Raw genomic sequence first — 14908 nt, 5'->3', positions numbered from 1 at the left:
CCCCTCCCTCCCTCTGTCCTCTTCCTCTGACCCCTCCCTTCCTCTGTCCTCTCCCTCTGTCTTCTCCCTCTGACCCCTCCCTCCCTCTGTCCTCACCATCTGTCCCTCCCTCCCTTCCTCTGTCCTCTCCCTCTGTCCTCTCCCTCTGTCTTCTCCGTCTGACCCCTCCCTCCCTCTGTCCTCTTCCTCTGACCCCTCCCTTCCTCTGTCCTCTCCCTCTGTCCTCTCCCTCTGTCTTCTCCGTCTGACCCCTCCCTCCCTCTGTCCTCTTCCTCTGACCCCTCCCTTCCTCTGTCCTCTCCCTCTGTCTTCTCCCTCTGACCCCTCCCTTCCTCTGTCCTCTCCCTCTGTCTTCTCCCTCTGACCCCTCCCTCCCTCTGTCCTCTCCCTCTGTCTTCTCCCTCTGACCCCTCCCTCCCTCTGTCCTCTCCCTCTGACCCCTCCCTCCCTCTGTCCTCTCCCTCTGTCTTCTCCCTCTGACCCCTCCCTCCCACTGTCCTCTCCCTCTCCTCTGTATTGTATGCACCCGTCTGTTGGCATGTCTTCAATCTTTCCAGGCTTTGAAGACAGTTCAGACTGCTAATAAAATACAGGTCCTCACCACAACAAAAGGGACCAGCACTGGCTTTGAATAAACAGTTTATTTCTCTCCCCCCCCCCCCCCCCACACACACACACACACACACCCCTCCCCTCTGTCCCTTCTCCCCTCTGTCCCTTCTCCCTCTGTGTTTTTTTACTTTTGGCTTTTGGGAAATATGTGCACTTGCTATGTTTTTTTCCATGTGATCACAATGCTCTGGAATAGATTAACAGAGGAGTGTAGGAGGGAGACAGAGGGAGAGACAGAAGGAGAGACAGAAGGAGAGACAGAGGGAGAGACAGAGAGAGAGAGACAGAGGGAGAGACAGAGAGAGAGACAGAGGGGGAGACAGGGGGGAGAGACGGGGGGGAGAGACGGGGGGAGAGACGGGGGGAGAGACGGGGGGAGAGACAGAGGGAATAGAACAGAGGGAGAGACAGAGGGAATAGAACAGAGGGGGAGACAGAGGGAGACAGAGAGAGACAGAGGGGGAGACAGATGGAGACAGAGGGGGAGACAGAGGGAATAGAACAGAGGGGGAGACAGAGGGATGGATAGAGGGGGAGACAGAGGGAGAGACAGAGGGAGAGACAGAGGGGGAGACAGAGGGGGAGACAGGGGGGGGCAGAGGGAGACAGGGGGAATAGAACAGAGGGAATAGAACAGGGGGAATAGATCAGAGGTAGGAACTGAGGGAGAGACAGAGGGAATAGAACAGGGGGAATAGATCAGAGGGAGGAACTGAGGGAGAGACAGAGGGAATAGAACAGGGGGAATAGATCAGAGGGAGGAACTGAGGGAGAGACAGAGGGAATAGAACAGGGGGAATAGATCAGAGGTAGGAACTGAGGGAGAGACAGAGGGAATAGAACAGGGGGAATAGATCAGAGGGAGGAACTGAGGGAGAGACAGAGGGAATAGAACAGGGGGAATAGATCAGAGGGAGGAACTGAGGGAGAGACAGAGGGAATAGAACAGGGGGAATAGATCAGAGGGAGGAACTGAGGGAGAGACAGAGGGGATAGAACAGAAGGGATAGAACAGAGGGGATAGAACAGAGGGGATAGAACAGAGGGAATAGAACAGGGGGAATAGATCAGAGGGAGGAACTGAGGGAGAGACAGAGGGGATAGAACAGAGGGGATAGAACAGAGGGGATAGAACAGGGGGAATAGATCAGAGGGAGGAACTGAGGGAGAGACAGAGGGGATAGAACAGAGGGGATAGAACAGAGGGGATAGATCAGAGGGAGGAACTGAGGGAGAGACAGAGGGGATAGAACAGAGGGGATAGAACAGAGGGGATAGAACAGAGGGGATAGAACAGAGGGAATAGAACAGAGTGAGAGAACCTTGGCCTGCAGGGAAGGGAGAGACTGACAGGGAGCGAGGACGACGCACAACGCATGTGTGTGTGTGTGTGCGTGCGTGCGTTCGCGTGTGTGCGTACATGCGTGTGAGAGAGAGAGCCTGAGCGAGAGACAGAAGAATGGAACAAGAGAGCGGTAGGTGAGACACACTGATGTCCACTCACCTCCAGTACAGTACACTCCCTTCAAGCCTTCAAAAAGCTCCAGTAACCAGCTCTATTAGCCAGACAGACAAACTCAGACACTGAGAGCTACTGAGGACAGCCAGTCTGGCAGAACGGAATACACTTCCCCCCAACCCAACCCAACCCAACCCAACCCAACCCAACCTAGACCAGACCAGCCGACCGCAACCCACAACCACAACCACGCCACAACCATACTACAACCACCAACAACTTCTCTCTCTCTTTCCGCCCCTCCCATTGTCCCTTCATCTACCTCACCCATTATCCTTACTTTGTACTCTCTCTCTCTCTCTCTCTTTCTGTCCTTCTCCCTCTCTCTGTTTCTGTCCTCCTCTGGTACTGGCAGGCGTGTTACCACAGCCCCGGAGCTCAAAGTAAATAAATTGTCGTTTTTCGGCCTCTTTCTCCTGGAGAAGAATAACAGCGACTGGAGCGTGTGTGTGTGTGTGTGTGTGTGTGTGTGTGTGTGTGTGTGTGTGTGTGTGTGTGTGTGAAGCTGCAAACCACAGGCTTATTGGAGCTATTAGAGTGCTGGCTGAGCAGCATAGCAGCACCAGATGGCCAATACACACATACACACATTTTGGCACATCAATACACACATTGACATCCCAAGTATGAATAAATACAATACATAATTACATACAAGCACATAAACATACTTTGAAATGCACATACACACACACACAGCTGCCATACACCCCTGATCCCGATGACACTCCCTTTCTCTGACGATGATGAAGGGAGTGAAGGAGAAAGAGTAACACAAGAGCATCCCTTCATCTCTGTCACAGAGCTAATCCCCCGCTCTTCTCATCCATTACATCACTCCTCCCTTCTTTCTGCCTTTCTTTCACTCCTCAGACCCCTTCACCCCCTCCCTCTCCCCCCACCCGCTCTGTGCGTCAATCCTAAATTCTTTCTCTTCTCCCCTGTCTTCTCTGTCTTTCTCCTCTCCATGTCTTCTCCCTGTCTTCTCTGTCTTTCTCCTCTCCCTGTCTCCTCTGTCTTTCTCCTCTCCCTGTCTTTCTCCCTGTCTTTCTCCTCTCCCTGTCTTCTCCCTGTCTTCTCTGTCTTTCTCCTCTCCCTGTCTTTCTCCTCTCCCTGTCTTCTCTGTCTTTCTCCTCTCCCTGTCTTTCTCCTCTCCCTGTCTTCTGTCTTTCTCCTCTCCCTGTCTTTCTCCCTGTCTTTCTCCTCTCCCTGTCTTCTCCCTGTCTTTCTCCTCTCCCTGTCTTCTCTGTCTTTCTCCTCTCCCTGTCTTCTATGTCTTTCTCCTCTCCCTGTCTTCTCCCTGTCTTTTTCCTCTCCCTGTCTTCTCCCTGTCTTTCTCCTCTCCCTGTCTTCTCCCTGTCTTTCTCCTCTCCCTGTCTTCTCCCTGTCTTTCTCCTGTCCCTGTCTTCTCCCTGTCTTTCTCCTCTACATGTCTTCTCCCTGTCTTTCTCCTCTCCCTGTCTTCTCCCTGTCTTTCTCCTCTCCCTGTCTTCTCTCTGTCTTTCTCCTCTCTCTGTCTTCTCCCTGTCTTTCTCCTCTCCCTGTCTTTCTCCTCTCCCTGTATTCTCTGTCTTTCTCCTCTCCCTGTCTTTCTCCTCTCCCTGTCTTCTCCCTGTCTTTCTCCTCTCCCTGTCTTTCTCCTCTCCCCCTGTCTTCTCTCTGTCTTTCTCCTCTCCCTGTCTTCTCTCCCCTGTCTTCTCCCTGTCTTCCTCCTTTCCCTGTCTCCTCTCCCCCTCTCTTCTCCCTGTCTTTCTCCTCTCCCTGTCTTCCTCCTTTCCCTGTCTCCTCTCCCCCTGTCTTCTCCCTGTCTTTCTCCTCTCCCTGTCTTCTCTCCCCCTGTCTTCTCTCTGTCTTCCTCCTCTCCCCTTCTTCACAGTTTGGTTCTAATAAAGGCATTAAGGATAACAGATGTAGTATTTATTTTTCTATGATGGAGCCCTCCAGATTGACACACACACACACACACACACACACACACACACACACACACGGTCTGTACCTATCTGAATCACAGATCGTCTTATCTACCTGTGTCACCAGCTCTAACTCTCCCGATACAATAACCTACTTACCTTCTAACCCAGATATTCAAGCAGAGTCTGCCCAGGCCTATTACTGTAAACCTTGGGTGGTCAGGGTTAAAGGTCAGGATCATGTGGACATTTTACTGCACACCTGTTTCCTCCTCTTAATGTTGCTGTGGCGTTGTGTCATTTCTAGATGAACAGGGGAGAATGCTGCTTGACATTGACCTACCTTGATGTTCTGATGGCGCCACGTCACATTTCATTCCTTCAAGCATGGCTCCAACGTTTTCACGTCCTCCATCACGGCGAGGAGATGTTATTGCAGCGTTGCAGTAGTGTTCCCGTGGCGTGGAATGCAGCTGACAGCGCGTTCTTAGGGTTGCAGTAAAACAAGCGGCTAATGACACCGCCACTCACCACAGGAAAGGGGATACGCGTCACCAGAGCCAACCCAGGAAATGCTTTGGTTGGCCACAGGGTAATTGGGACTGTTCCGTGTAATATGGGCGGAGAGACAGTTTGGCTGGCACTGCAGGCTTTGCACTTGTCGTCCTGGCTGATGGTCAACCACACACCACCAGCACAGGAGAGGGAGAGAGGGAGGGAGGGAGGGAGAGAGGGAGGTTGGTTGGTAAGGGACATATTGAGAGCGTAAGAGAGAGACAGAAAGACGAGAGTAGTGAGGAGTGTATTGCATTGGGCATTATTTTCCCCCAGGTTCTTCCTCACTGAGGCAGACGGAACATGAGAAATGGGAGCAGGGTAGAAATCCAGCCTACTCAGGTCTGCTGCTCGTGTACTCATCGCATGTGTGTGTTTTCTCCGTGTGTCTAAAACCTCTTCCTTACTGGTGCTTACACTAAGTGTCACAGACAGCTTTGAGACTAAAGAGGTCTCTGTACTGAAGCCTAGACCACAGGTGTGTGTGTGTGTGTGTGTGTGTGTGTGTGACTGGGTATGAAGTGTATGTTTACTAAGCGTTTATGTGTGTACTGCTGTGTGTGGGGGGGGGGGGGGGGCGGTAGTCTGAGATTTTTTATTTGAGATATTGCTTTTGGTAGTTGGTATATGACTGAGTGAGCATTATGCATGTCAATGTGTGGATTAGTGGATTAGTGGAATTACTAGGTGTGTTCCTTCTGCCAGTATTTGAGTTTGCGTGTGTGTTCTGTCTGTGTGTGTGTTCTTTCTATGTTGTGTCCGCAGGTCCGCAGGTCCTCTCCAGACCAGACCAGACGAGCCAAAGGGCCTCAGATCAGGGCTCTGGGATCTGGGACTATGCCTTGAGCTGTGACTAAATGAGAAATGAAACAGTGTGCAACAGCGAACACTAAACATTTGTAAACCAGAGCTGTGCTAAATCACCTAAAGACAAAAATCCACAGTGGGTAGACTCTAAACAGATCTCCCATACAACACCACAACATGGCCTACTTTCTGTAATACAGCCTGCCACTGATCCAGACGCAGAATGATGATCATGGTAACTTCACTTATAAATCACTTTCAAAAGTCTAACAACAGGTAAACAGTGTCAACTCTCTCTGTCTGTGGCCCACATGGGAGAATGATGTTACACTTCGGATTTAATTGTTTCTTAGGGGTAAATAACATTTCAGACAACCCACCACAATTTAATAGATTCTTAACTTTGATAAACAAAATAGCAAGTGTTGTTGCTTTTGTCTCAGATTCTTGCGCAACGGTAATATATTTAACAAAACACACATGTGGTATCTGCCTGGAGACATCTTTCAGAGGAGGAGGAGGGGGGAGAGAGAGAGAGCAAGGCAGAGGCTTTAATATTTCCCAAATATACAGGGCATTTAACAAGTGCCCTGTACCAACCAGGGTTGCCTAGGTTACTTTATAAATGTAATCCGTTACCGTTACTAGTTACCTTTCCAAAATTGTAATCAGTGACGTAACTTTTGGATGACCTAAAAGTAACGTAATCACAGTACTTTTAACTAGGTAACCCCTAACCTTTTAAAGTTACTTTTAGATTACTTTCACCTTAAGAGGAATTAGAAGAAGACTCAAATTAATATTACAAATTGAAAGATGGATCAACGATAGAGCAATATTTACATAGCTGGCCATCAATAGGTGTTGCATTTTGCATTATGGGTAATGTAGGATAGTAACCCATGGCTTCGTACTTCAATAAAGATAATAAAACGAGTAGGCTATATATTACCATAAAATAACCATGTCTGTCAGATTTCCAGTTATACCTATTCATTGTAAATATACAGTTGAAGTCTGAAGTTTACATACACCTTAGCCAAATACATTTAAACTCAGTTTTTCACAATTTCTGACATTTAATCCTTATAAAGATGCCCTGTCTTAGGTCAGTTAGGATCACCACTTTATTTTAATGTCAGAATAATAGTAGAGAGAATGATTTATTTCAGCTTTTATTTCTTTCATCACATTCCCAGTGGGTCAGAAGTGGCGTGTCTTTACTATCATTAACTATAATTTATCAAAGATTCTCTGTAATTAGCATTTCGTGATTAACTAATCTGGCAAATGTAATTAACTAGAAAGTCGGGGCACCAAGGAAAATATTCAGATTACAAATTTTCCTAATACAACTTTTCAGATAATTGTTGGTTATCTGCACGAACCCAGACTTCACTATGAGTCATCCATACATCAATTGTCTTAAAATCATTGATTTACTAACTAACTAAGTAATTCACAGAAATGCAAAAACAAACAGTAGATAGTTACAAGGAAATGATAACGGAGTTTCCCTAGTGGGCTAAACCCGGCATTGCTGCTTGGTGTGCAAAAAGGGAAGTGGGGGTCGACTGAGAAGACAACACACAGTTGATAATTATAACAATCCTAATCCTTTGCACATGAACGCTCAGTCAATCGGGAACAATTGCAATCAATATACATATTTACGCTCAGTGTGTCGTTGGAGTCTCTGTTGAAAAGTTTGTTTCTGTTGGAGAGTCTGTCCGTCCTCTCTCTCTCTCTCTCTTAGAAAGGATAGTTCAGAGTGACATTCATTAATGTCGTCATAGAATAGTTGTTTCGGTGGTTGTCGGTCTTCGCGTTCAATGATACCAAATTCCTAGCTGCAGACTAGTAATTAATATCAAAGACTTGTTCTTATTCTGTCGGTATCACTAGTCTAAGAGTTTTACCACGTGGTATGGTTAAAAGATTCAGCCATCTACTCATACCTTGGCCCTCTCGTTATCGAGGTAAGCTGGTCTGCAACCTTTGTCCTCTCGTAATTGAGGGAAACATGGTCTGGTGATAGAAAACCTGGGTGGGGGTTTTATTCGGAAGAGCAGAAAAGGGCCTGTCCCAGGATGCCCGACTATAACTGGGCTCATGGGCGGTCCTCTGATTTAGTTAAACTCAAAAGGGAATTGGAGTTTCCTTCATTAAACAGTCCAAAATCACATTACACAATTTCACAAACAGTATCATCCTCACTCATTCATCTTATACAACAATTAGATGTAAACCTCATATCTGAGGCTATTATATAAACAGCGTTATGTGGCCGTATTGTCTCTCATGAGTTTCACAAAATTGTACTAAACGGACCAGTTCCTAGCTGGATTCTTCACCGACTTTTTATACCTTCTCCAGAACATAAATACTGTTCGGACCTCCAGTTCTGTGAGGTGGAAGACATTCCTTTGTTCTCTCTATGACACTCACTCGTTCTCTATACTGTCTGGCCATGAGGCAGGATCTTCCCTAGGAATTTACGACCTCTCTGACCACAGCAGCCTGGTTGTAGGAGACAGAGAGAGATGGTGCCGAGGTAGGGGGATGTGCTCGCGGTGTCCAAAGAGGCCTACTTCATGACAAAAGTTTACATACACTCAATTAGTATTTGGTAGCATTGCATTTAAATTGTTTAACTTGTGTCAAACGTTTCGGGTAGCCTTCCACAAGCTTCCCACAATAAGCTGGGTGAATTTTGGCCCATTCCTCCTGACAGAGCTGGTATAACTGAGTCGGGTTTGTAGGCCGCCTTGCTCGCACATGCTTTTTCAGTCCTGCCTGAACAAAATTTGATAGGATTGAGGTCAGGGCTTAGAGATGGCCACTCCAATACCTTGACTTTGTTGTCCTTAAGTCATTTTGTCACAACTTTGGAATTATGCTTGGGGGTCATTGTCCATTTGGAAGACCAATTTACGACCAAACTTTAGCTTCCTGACTAATGTCTTGAGATGTTGCTCCAATATATCCACATAACTTTCCTACCTCATGATGCCTTTTATTTTGTGAAGTGCACCAGTCCCTCCTGTAGCAAAGCACCCTCACAACATGATGCTGCCACCCCCATACTTCACGGTTGGGATGGTGTTCTTCGGCTTGCAAGCTTCCCTTTTTCCTCCAAACTTAACGATGGTCATTATGGCCAAACAGTTCTATTTTTGTTTCATAAAACCAGAAGACATTTCTCCAAAAAGTAAGATGTGCAGTTGCAAACCGTGGTCTGGCTTTTTTATGGCGGTTTTGGAGCAATGGCTTCTTCCTTGTTGAGTGGCCTTTCACATTATGTCGATATAGAACTAGTTTTACTGTGGATATGGATACTTTTGTACCGGTTTCCTCCAGCATCTTCACAAGGTCCTTTGCTATAGTTCTGGGATTGATTTGCACTTTTCTCACCAAAGTAGGTTAATCTCTAGGAGACAGAACGCGTCTCCTTCCTGAGTGGTATGACGAATGCGTGGTCCCATGGTGTTTATACTTGCATACTGTTGATTGTACAGATGAATGTGGTACCTTCAGGCGTTTGGAAATTGCTTCCAAGGATGAACCAGACTTGTGGAGGTCTACATTTTGTTTCTGAGGTCTTGGCTGATTTCTTTAGATTTTCCCATGATGTCAAGCTAAGAGGCACTGAGTTTGAAGGTAGGCCTTGAAATACATCCACAGGTACACCTTCAATTGACTCAAATGATGTCAATTAGCCTATCAGAAGCTTCTAAAGCCAAGACATTATTTTCTGGAACATTCCAAGCTGTTTACAGGCACAGTCAACTTAGTGTATGTAAACTTCTGACACACTGGAATTGTGATATAATTAATTATAAGTGAAATAATCTGTCTGTAAACAATTGTTGGAAAAATTCCTTGTGTCATGCACAAAGTAGATGTCCTAACCGACTTGCCAAAACTATAGTTTGTTAACAAGAAATTTGTGGAGTGGTTGAAAAACGAGTTTTAATCACTCCAACCTAAGTGTATCTAAACTTCCGACTTCAACTGTATGTCTTTCCACCCATATACGATCTTGTCTCAGCACTGCAACTCCCCATGGGCTCGGGAGAGGAGAAGGTTGAGTCATGCGTCCTCCGAAACATGACCTGCCAAACCACACCAACATGTTGGAGGAAACACAATTCAACTGAGGACCGGATAGGTGCCCGGCCCACCACAAGAGCACAATGATCCAAGTAAAACCCCCCCAGCCAAACCCTCCCGTAACCCAGATGACGCTGGGACAATTGTGCGCAGTTCTATGGGACTCGTCTGTAGTGACACCTCAAGCACTGCAACGCAGTGCCTTAGACTGCTGAGTCACTCAGGAGGCTCATACTGTTTAATGAAATACCCCTTGATCTTGAGGAATAGGACTTGTAAATATAGATGAGTCTAATTGTTTTACCTTGGCCCATTGATTCAAAACATGGTTGAAAAACAAATGCTGCTCTCATGGAATGGCGTGCTTTGAGCACTACTGAAAAGTGCTCTTCTGCATGATATGAAAAATGAATGCCATATGCTGCATTTTCGATAGGCCTATTGTTGACCTTTTTGTTGGTGTCACTATAGAATTAGAAAACGGAATGACTCTGTCGTTGACACGTTCATGTCTCCATAATTTGCAGCTGTTGAAGTCTATCAAAGCTGCACAAGTTTAAGCATGTCCGTTAGGCCTTTGGAAATTTTTTTTGAATCAGCACTAATTATATTGAGCAATAAAAGCCCTACTTGTGGTCTTGAATTAAAGTAGTTTTTCCAGTGTGTTTGGAGCACAAAATCATGGAGATGTTTACAAGGGAGGAACTCCATCAAACCTGTATTCCATAGGCTGGGATACAAACAGCTGTTGCAAGAGCGCAGTGTTCTCTGTCCACGGGTCACGCAAACAATGACTGATAGGCAGCTTAGCCTGCACTTCTTCAATTCAACCATACAAATAGGCCCGTGATGCCTTCGGAAAGTGATACCCCTTGACTTGGTCCACATTTTGTTGTTACAGCCTGAATTCAACGTTTTGTAAATCGATTCAATTTTTCTCACCCATCTACACGCAGTACCCGATAACGACAAAATGAAAACCTGTTTTTAGGAATGTTTTGAAATGTATTGAAATTGAAATACAGAAAAATCTCATTTACATAAGTCACACCCCTGAGCCAATACATGTTAGAATCACATTTGGCTTCGATTACAGCTGGGAGTATTTCTGGGTAAGTCTCTAAGAGCTTTGCACACCTGGGTTGTACAATATTTGCACATGATCCTTTTTAAAATTCTTCAAGCTTTGTCAAGTTGGTTGTTGACCATTGCTAGACAGCCATTTTCAAGTCTTGCCATAGATTTTCAAGCCAATTTAAGTCAAAACTGTAACTAGGCCACTCAGGAACATTCATCCAGGTTAACAACTCCAGTGTAGATTTGGCCTTGTGTTTTAGGTTATTGCCCTGCTGAAAAGTTCATTTGTCTCCCCGTGTCTGTTGGAAAGCAGACTGAACCAGGTTTTCCTCTAGATTTTGCCTGTGCTTAGCTCTATTCCGTTTATTTTTATCCTAAACAACTCCCTAGTCCTTGCCATTGACGAGCATACCCATAACATGATGCACTCACCAGCATGCTTGAAAATATGAAGTGAGGTACTCAGGGATGTGTTACGTTGGATTTTCCCCAAACACAACACTTTGTATTCAGGACATAAAGTCATTTTCTTAACCACATTGTATGCAGTTTAAGTTTAGTGACTTGTTGCAAACAAGATACATGTTTTGGAATATTTTGTCATCTGTGTGGGCTTCCTTCTTTTTACTCTGTCATTTAGGTTAGTATTGTGGAGTAACTACAATATTGTTGATTCATCCGCAGTTCTCTTATCACAGCCATTATACTCTATAACTGTTTTAAAGCCACCATTGGCCTCATGGAGAAATCCTTGAGCGGTTTCCTTCCTCTCCGGCTACTGAGTTAGGAAGGATGCCTGTATCTTTGCAGTGACTGGGTGTATTGATACACCATCCAAAGTGTAATTAAAAGCCCATGCTCAAAGGGATATTTAATGGGTGCTTTATTTTATTTTATAGGTGCCCTTCTTTACGAGGCATTGGAAAACCTCTCTGGTCTTTGTGGTTGATTCTGTGTTTCAAATGCACTGCTCGACTGATGGACCTTACAGGTGTGTGGGTTACAGAGATGAGGAAGTCTTTACAAATTTATGTTAAACAATATTATTGCACACAGACTGAGTCCATGCAACTTATTATGTGACTTGTTAAGCACATTTTCACTCCTGAACTTATTTAGGCTTGGCATGACAGAGCGGTTGAATACTTATTGACTCAAGACATTTCAGCTTTATACATTTGTAAAGGTGTCAAAGTATTTTTTCGCATATGACAGTATCTGTCATCTGATTACAATATCTTAGCTGGTAGTGTGATTACAGTTTTTTTGTAGTCCGTTACTGCCCAACCATGCATTCAACCAAAGCATATAGTTGGTTAGCCAAGGGCTAGCTTTCACCATGTTTGACCCCCGCAAATGTTACCACAAGGCTAAGCTTTTCTATTGGAACCATGTTCTTGTGTGACATTTTAGCTTTGCTCTGCATCTGACACAAGCAGGTCCGAAACAACTCTAGCTAAGCTAAGGTCATGGAGAGAGCAGGAGAGAGCAGGAGAGAGAGGGAGAGAGAGGGAGGGTTAGGTGGGAGATGAGGAGAGAGAGGGGAGAGGAGAGACAAGGGAGAGCGAGAAGCAGAGAGAAGGGAGATGGAGAGGGGAGAGAGAGAAAGAGGGGAGAGAAGGAGGGAGAGGGGAGTGAAGGAGAGAGAGGAGGAAGAGCTAATGAGAGGGGATGGGACATAGAGAGGGAGGGAGGATGGTGCAGTACAAAGAGGACAGCTGAAAGATAAGAGCACCTCCCCGCATAGGACACATCATACTGACGCCATCATACATGGTTCTCATTCATCCCGTTTGTCCTCTTCTATCAATCCATCCATCCATCCATGCATGCAGGCCAACCTCTTCTTTTCACTGCACTCCTCCCTCTCCTCCTTCCCTCCTTCCCCCCTCTCATTCCTCTCCTCCCTCTCTCCTCTCTCTCTCCATGTCCTCTGTCTTTAATCTAGGGCCAGACATGCCCAACTGCAGCCAATTAGCATTTTCTTCCTCTCCCTCTTTTTCTCTCTCTCCTCTTCTAGTTCTTGCCATCCTCTCTTCTCTCCTCTCTGATTGTTGTGGAAATTAGATTTGGGGCTCTGGACAGATTCAGTCTGTTCTCTCTATCTCTGTCTCTCTCCCCCTCTTCTCCTCTCTCTCTCTGTCTCTCTCCCCGTCTTCCTCTCTCTCTCTCTCTTTCTCTCTCCCTCTCTCTCTCTCTCTCTCCCCCTCTTCCTCTCTCTCTCTCTCTCTCTCTCTCTCTCTCTCTCTCTCTCTCTGTCTCTCCCCCCTCTTCCTCTCTCTCTCCCCCTCTTCCCCTCTCTCTCTCTCTCTCTCTCTCTCTGTCTCTCTCTATTTCTCTGTCTGTCTCGCTCTGTCTCTCTCCCCCTCTTTCTCTCTCTCTCTTTCTCTGTCTCTCTCTATTTCTCTCTCTGTCTCGCTCTGTCTCTCTCTCTTTCTCTCTCTGTCTCGCACTGTCTCTCTCCCCCTCTTTCTCTCTCTCTGTCTGTCTCTCTCTCTCTCTCTCTCCCCCTCTTCCTCTCTCTCTCTCTCCCCCTATTCCTCTCTCTCTCTCTCTCCCCCTCTTCCTCTCTCTCTCTCTCCCCCTCTTCCTCTCTCTCTCTCTCCCCCTCTTCCTCTCTCTCCCTCTCCCCCTCTTCCTCTCTCTGTCTCTCTCTCTCTCCCCTCTTCCTCTCTCTGTCTCTCTCTCTCCCCTCTTCCTCTCTCTCTCTCCCCTCTTCCTCTCTCTCTCTCTCCCCCTCTTCCTCTCTCTGTCTCTCTCTCTCTCCCCTCTTCCTCTCTCTCTCTCCCCTCTTCCTCTCTCTCTCTCCCCCTCTTCCTCTCTCTCTCTCTCTCTCTCTCTCTCTCTCTCTCTCTCTCTCTCTCACTCTCTTTCAACATGGATAAACCTGCTGACAATTAAAACTTTATGGGTTCTATCCCATCTCATCGTTCTCCCACGTTCTCTCTCTCTACCCATTCACCACTCACCTTGTTTCCTCCTCTTTCTCTAATTTGTCACTATCCCTCCTTCTCTCAGCTTCCACCACCTGACCCCTCTGTCCTCTCGTCCTCTACTCTTCCACTCCTGTCTCCCGTCTCCCTGTCTCTCTCTTTCTCTCTCTTTTTCTCTCTTTCTCTCTCTCTCTCTCTCTGGGTGAAATAGGGGAATGATTAGTGAGAACACATTCAGATTTTCCTTCCATGTGTCGTGCCAGTAAAACGCCCGTGTGCCCGCAACACTCAGGACAGCTGTGCCAGAGAAGTAGGGGTGTGTGTGTGTGTGATGATGATGAGAGAAAGCGAGAGCACGGGGAGTGGTAAAGTAACAGAGCGTGATACAATGTACAACACTTGCATAAGTGTGGCTTGTGTAGCTTAAGGCATGCATATCCAACGTGTGTAAGATCTAGAATATATGTGTGCTGGTGGTTATTGTGTGTGCTCTTAGGTTATTGGTTGTTGTTTGTTGAGATCATTGCTGCCCTGTGTGTATGCTGATTGTCGAGGTGTGTGTGTGTGTTGTTGGTCGTGGGAACCCTGCTTCAGCTCTTTCTCTCTCTCTCTCTCTCTTTTAGCCCAGATGTGTTGCACGGTGCAGTGAAACCTGAACGGCCCCCACCCCCCACCAACCCGCCCAGGACTCTGCGTTAAGACACATATGGAAACAATTCAGTCAATACCCTGAGCAGGGTAGCCGTCACAAACACACACACACACACACACACACGTTACTTTCATCGGTCCCTTGTTGAGGTGCTCATTGCATGGCATTTGACAGTGTGTTAACTATGCGGTACTTCAGGTTGTCTACACCCTATCACTAAGTCATTTGGATTGTCAACTGGCTGTTGAGGTGAGGAGGTGGTTAGGTGAAGGGCTATAGTAGCGGATTAGAGGGAGATACTGGAGGGCGGTCGGTGATGTCACAAAGGCATCTTGGCCCCCAGGGTTCCGAGAGTCCTTGTTGTAACATTCTAGAACTCCTGACGCCAGACCCGTGAGAGCATGTAGGTGTTTATATTCCACAGTGTGTGAGTGTGCCGACCTGTGTGTACTGTGTGTTTAGTCTACTTTTGAGTGTGAGAAAGTGTGTGTGTTGGGTCTGGGGAGGAGCGAGGGCAAGGGTTGTTTTTGATATAGCCAAAGTGCAGAAACAAGCCCATTTCTGTAGTTTAATATTTCACTGCCTCCCCACCAGGAGCTGCATGTCCAAATGGAAAATAGAGGGGTGGGATAGGAGAATGACATGAGATGGAGAAAGAAGGAGTACACACACACACTTTGAAACGACACACATATTTCTCTAGACACACATGTGTTTCTGCTACACA

The sequence above is a fragment of the Oncorhynchus mykiss genome, chromosome 25 (assembly GCF_057628025.1).
Source record: "Oncorhynchus mykiss isolate SJ-2025 chromosome 25, ASM5762802v1, whole genome shotgun sequence".
NCBI classification, from domain to species: Eukaryota; Metazoa; Chordata; class Actinopteri; order Salmoniformes; family Salmonidae; genus Oncorhynchus; species Oncorhynchus mykiss.
The sequence above is the reverse complement of the archived record's forward strand: the minus strand, read 5'-3'. Positions refer to the sequence as shown.